General features: G+C 36.3%; 1 protein-coding gene across 4 annotated transcripts in view; it reads right to left on the reverse strand.

The window, feature by feature from the left end:
• Mettl15 (methyltransferase like 15) overlaps positions 1 to 5,063 on the reverse strand; it is a 188,711-nt gene that overhangs the window by 116,092 nt on the left and 67,556 nt on the right. The window lies entirely within an intron of this gene.

Raw genomic sequence — 5,063 nt, forward strand, 5'->3', positions numbered from 1 at the left:
AAAAAAATAAAAATAAAAAAAGAAAAAATACGTTCTTTAATTATATTTTACTAAGTTATTACCCAATTCATTCCTTGTATGAACATCTTCCACTCTTATCTGCAATATGGTCTAGATTTCAATCACATTCACACAGTTGGCTTTCCCTCCTTGTACAGAGAACAGGACAGCTAATGCAAATGGCTAAAAATATTATAGTGTGGGTAGTCACCATAGGGGACTTTCAAACAGGTCTCAGGCCAGAAAAAGAAAATGCCGTTCTTTCAGGGTCTTTGGGTTAGTGTGTGTAGGATGGAGGACAATCTCATGCACCATGACTTGCATTTGCTAGTGGCCTCACCAATGAGGAAGGCTAGCTGCTTAGTGAGCCAGAAGTAATCCTCTGCTCTCATCTCTCAGTGCTGGTATTACCAGTGGACACCACCAAGCCAAGGTTTGCCAAGAGAATCAGGAATCAAATCCAAGACCCCATGCTTATAGGGCAAGTGCTCTACTGACTTCTCACCCTGTCACTGGTGTTTTTCGTTTCTTTTTATTGTTGTTGTTGTTTGTTTATTTGTTGATGTTTTTGTTTTTGCGACACAAGGTTTCTCCTGTAGCTTTGGAGCCTGTCTTGGAAATCACTCTATAAACTAGGCTGGCCTCGAACTCACAGAGATCCACTTGCCTCTGCCTCCTGAGTGCTGGGATTAAAGGCGTGCACCACCACCACCTGGTTCTTTTTAAGTTTGGTTTGTTTTATAAGAAAAATAGTTTTACCTACATCATCAAGAAATTATATCACCTAAAATAATGTCAAAATACATAAAGAGAGAGTTAGACATGTGTTTTCTTTAAGAATTATTAAGCATATAAATTGGTTATAATAGTCTAAAAATTACATAATACTGATCTATTTAGTGACTCCATTAACTGTTCTCTGTAATACGTTATTTTAGTGATGACGTTACAATATTAAATTCATTTTGGCTCACATTTTGTTTCTGATTTTGAGGCAAAACTTCAAGTATTCTAGGCTGGCCTCAGACTTGTTATATAACTGTGGATTGCCTTGAACTTCTGATCTACCTTCTCCACATTCTGAGTTAATGGGACTGCAAGTATGCATGATCTAATCAGGTTTATGTGACATTGGGCAATAAACCCTACACTCTGCACAGGTTACGGAAGCACTCTATTAACTGAGCTACATCCCCACTCTTCCTCCAATATTAACTTCTAATCATAAGCATTAAGTTAAAAATGAATGATGGTAAAATCTCTCTCTCCTCCCCCTCACACACCCCAAATAAAAACAGGTTAATATATCCAAATACCAGTATCCCATATATAGGTGACCACATGTATGCAAGTATAATCATAACTATATATGTATATTAGGTAGATGATAGGAGCTTCCAAATTCCTAAACTTATCCAATGATGTGACCCAAAAATATGCAAGTTTCAAGCTCAGAGTACTGCACACTAGAGCACCAGGAAACTCTTGCATAGAATTTACAAAGTAAAAGTTAAGAAAATGAAGTTTTCATAAGTTAGTAAAGAGAGAAATCAATCAAGATAGTGTTTTCTTCATAATTAAAACAATGAAAATGAGACAATTTCAACATGTCTACTTTTAAAACCAGCTGTTTTATGCTTTACAAATATATAACTATTAAACAATATATAAATGGGACATCAAGGAGAACAACAGGGATTCAAAGTCAAAGTATCTTCTTTTAGGGGTAGAATATTATAATTTAATCATCACAAAGTTAAGTTAGGGAAGTTACTTAGTGTCTATGAGACATTAAGAGCTGGGTAATCAAAAGAATGATTATTGTTTGAAAGGTTAGGTCTTTTGTAACTCCCGAAAATAACAGTTGGTCTTCACACATTATTTATGAAACTATAAATCTGCTATGTGGCTAGCCAATAGGTTAAAAAGTAGGCCTACAGAAGAAAGACATTTCATCTATGTTCTCAGATAAATAATAATAAAAAAAAAGGCTACTTGTGCCTGTTCTGAGTGATTGTGAGCAGTCCCACAGGACTACTTTCCCTCTGAAGGGAAACCAGAAGAGGCAAGTCAGAAGAGGCTAAAATCAACAGTAACTTAATTTTGAATTACTGTTGAACACAAAAAATAAAGCAGATGATAAAGTTTAATCAACATTTAAGGGTAGATCAATAGCATTTAGTCAAAAAACAGACAACTCCATGGTACTCTAGCATGAACCCTGAAAAGAGAACTTGTAAGTCAAGGACAATGCAAGTGTGTGTGTGTGTGTGTGTGTGTGTGTGTGTGTATAATATGCTATAAAGAACACTATAGTAATGATTTTATAACTAAGCGCATTTATGATTACAGCATAACTCATTGTGGTTGATTTGGGTCTTCTACTTTATTGAAGTTTCAGTCAAAGTGTTATTTGAACAAAATATAAATCCCCCTTGTATGGTATCTAGTGACAGTTTATAAGATGTGAGGCAAAGTTTACAGTTCTGACAAGCTAATCACCATAGCGAACCATCCAATACAAATAATTCACTCACAGAAGCTTGCCCTGGTACCTATTTATTTTGTATTACGACTGGATCCCTAATACAACTGGATCTTACACTCTGTCCTTTACTTTCACTAGCTTCATGGCTAATTGAGGCTGAGAAATTTGACCCTGATTTGATTGTAATTGTCAAGATAAGAACTCAAGGGATTGATATAAGAAGTTCATCCACAAGGCTGTATGAAATTTAAATGAAAGTTTTAGGAAGAGTCTTTAGAGGTGCTTGATGGCATTTTTCTTCAAAAACAGTATTTGACATTAACTTTAGGTATACTCCAGTGCTTATCAACTATGCTATTCTGTAGACTGTTTCTTTGTGAAATAAAAAATAATGGTGCACAGGAGAGAATGCCATTAAATTAAACAGACAAAAATTTCATTTTGTAGTTGAAGTTATCATTGGCTTTGCAACCATTTTATTTGCCCCAAATTTCCAAATCGAATGTTAAAGAAAGAAATGAAACTTAGAATTAGGAAACAACACTAAATTATTTAACATTTCCTTTGAGCTTCTGAGGAATATAAAAATTCAACAATATATTTATTGGTACAGTGTTTCAGTTTATAATGTCATGTGTATTTGTTTTACTATGAGCCCAAATGGTTTCTTGGAAATAAGTCAATAGTGAAATAAGCTATATACCTAAATTACTCATTGAACATATTGTAGTAAATTCTATATCACAAATGTAACAGCAAAAATAGCTAAGATAAATGAATTCATAAGAAACAAATTAATGCATTTAATAGTATCATTCAAATAAATGAGCAGTTTCCTTTTTCAATTTATGTACACATTTTTTATTGATATTTATTGAGCTCTACATTTTTCTCTGCTCCCCTTCATGCCTCTCCCTTCCCCCTTTCAATCCTCCCCAAAGGTCCCCATACTCCCAAATTATTCAGGAGATCTTGTCTTTTTCTACTTTCTGCTTCCCATGTAGATTAGATCAAATAAGCAGTTTCTTTTAAGAAATAATTATTATATATAAAAACTAATTGATTTAGACATTTTTCAGTATTAAAAATAGAAATAGGAGAACTGGCATCCATATTTATATCATTGCCCTGTGCATCAGGTACAATAGTGTGAAGGCTAAAATGAAAAATCTACCAGGCATAGTAAGTATGGAGGTAGCAGGACCCTGAAATTTAGGGGCTAACCAAAACTTCAGATGAGACTTTACATACTGTTCTGTTTCTTCTGTGAAATTATCAAATAATATCGAATAATTCTGGGTTAAGGAAATAACCCAGAAGGCTAACTCTGGGGATCCAGGGCATTGGTTCAGTAAGTAAAGATCTTTCTGTCTAAGCATGAGGATCTGAGTTTAGATTTCAAGCATCCACACTAAAGTTGAGTACATCCATGTACCCTGGTAACCCCTGAACTGTGGTGAGTCAGAGACAGCAGACTCGAAAGGCCCAGGGTTGAAAGATTCACTAGAAAGATTCAATCAGATATCCTGGCTCAAAAAAAAAAAAAATGAGGCAGACATCAACAGAAGAAGACAGTGCCAAAATGGTCTCCAAATGTGTACACAGACACAAATGCATTCTCATCTCACACAAACACTACACAGAAATGACAGAGAATGTGTGTGAAGACAAGCCTTTTTTATTGTAGGGATTAGACACAGGATTCTGTATACATGAAGCTCACATCTATTATATAACTGGACCCTCAGCTGTAGAATAATTTTCTTATACATTTTTTAAATCCCACTACAGCATTAACTCTTTTTAAATTTGAATTTAATTTTCTTTGAAAGAAATACCTATCTTTTATGATTTTATTTAACAAATGCATTTCCCACTTCCTCTCCTCCTTCTGCTCCCTCCAACTTCCCTCTCTCACTCACCCCCAATAGCAATAATTATCCCCATGCACAAAACTTAAGTCCAAATGGATGAAAGATTTCAATATAAATCTGACCACATTGAACCTGAGAAAAGAGAAAACGGGAAGAAGCCTTCAATGCATGGGCATAGGAGACCACATCCTATATATAACACCAGTAGCAGCGCAGTCGAGGCGGAGAGGCGCAGCAATCAGGAATAGGCTTTGGGGGACCGGCATGGAGGCAGACGCAAGCAGCAGGGACCGGCGCAGCGGCAGACGCACGAGGCAGGGACGGGCACGCAATAAGGAGAGCAGATCGCCCCACTATAATTAAATCAAAGAGGTAGGCCTTTTGTTGGCAAGGTCACTGGCAAATGGGGAGCCTTGTCCTGATCCTGAAGACCTTCGGAGGGGTGAGAAGGTTCTTGGCCTGTGGACATCTATAGATTATTCCACCCAAAGAGGAAAGAATATACCTTCTTCTCTGCAGCTCATGGAACCTTTTCGAAAATTGACCACATACTCGGAAACAGAGGAAACCTCCACAGATACAAAAAAATATCAGTGTCCACCTGTGTCTTATCTGATCACCATGGATTAAAGTTAGAAGGCAACAACAATAGTACCCACAGAAAGCCTACAAACTCATGGAAACTGAACAGTCAACTACTG

Source organism: Microtus ochrogaster (genome assembly GCF_000317375.1).
Source record: "Microtus ochrogaster isolate Prairie Vole_2 chromosome 14 unlocalized genomic scaffold, MicOch1.0 chr14_random_1, whole genome shotgun sequence".
Taxonomy (NCBI): domain Eukaryota; kingdom Metazoa; phylum Chordata; class Mammalia; order Rodentia; family Cricetidae; genus Microtus; species Microtus ochrogaster.